This window comes from Galeopterus variegatus, unplaced genomic scaffold, assembly GCF_000696425.1.
Source record: "Galeopterus variegatus unplaced genomic scaffold, G_variegatus-3.0.2 Scaffold13095, whole genome shotgun sequence".
Lineage (NCBI taxonomy): Eukaryota > Metazoa > Chordata > Mammalia > Dermoptera > Cynocephalidae > Galeopterus > Galeopterus variegatus.
In genome coordinates this window covers 36,871-37,505 of record NW_007739206.1, presented here as the reverse complement: position 1 = coordinate 37,505, position 635 = coordinate 36,871, and positions in this window count along the sequence as shown.

The window sequence follows — 635 nt, the reverse complement described above, 5'->3', positions numbered from 1 at the left end:
TTTTTTTTTTTTTGTCTTTTGTCTTTTTCCGTGTCCGGCAACGGATCGCAACCCNCTGGCCGCTGTGTGTCTCCTGGTGCTCTGGGTCATTCCTCTGCACCCTCCGTATCCTGGCTCGTTCTTGCTCCCCTTCCAGCCTCCTCACTTCTTCTCAGGCTCCTTCCATCTGTCCTCTTCCTTAGCTGCCCCATGAGCACGGGAGCATCTCAGAGTTCCATCCTCAGTCAGCTCCCCTCTTCCCACCCTTGGAGTGACCTGACACACACACCCATGGCCTTAGCCACCAACCACTCGCCAACAACATACAACCTTCATCTCAGCCACAACCGTCCTCCTGGACTCGAGACTAAGTCCAGTAAGAGAATCAGTTCTGTAGTGTGATATGATGGCGAAGAGGGACTTCGGCATTTTTAAAGAATTGTTAAGTGGGAAAGGACCTTGAAGGTCTTCCACTGTGGCCTCCCCCACAAGGGAGAAGCTCCTTTCCAGGAGGCCCAGTGAGTCTCCAAACTCCCTTTTCAACCTCATGAAACTGGTCTTTCCATGGTTGAGCTGCTTTTGTCATTGAAAATCTTGTCCTTGTTTTAAACTTAAATCTGACTTTTCTAATTTCCATCCATCAGTTGAACTAGTTC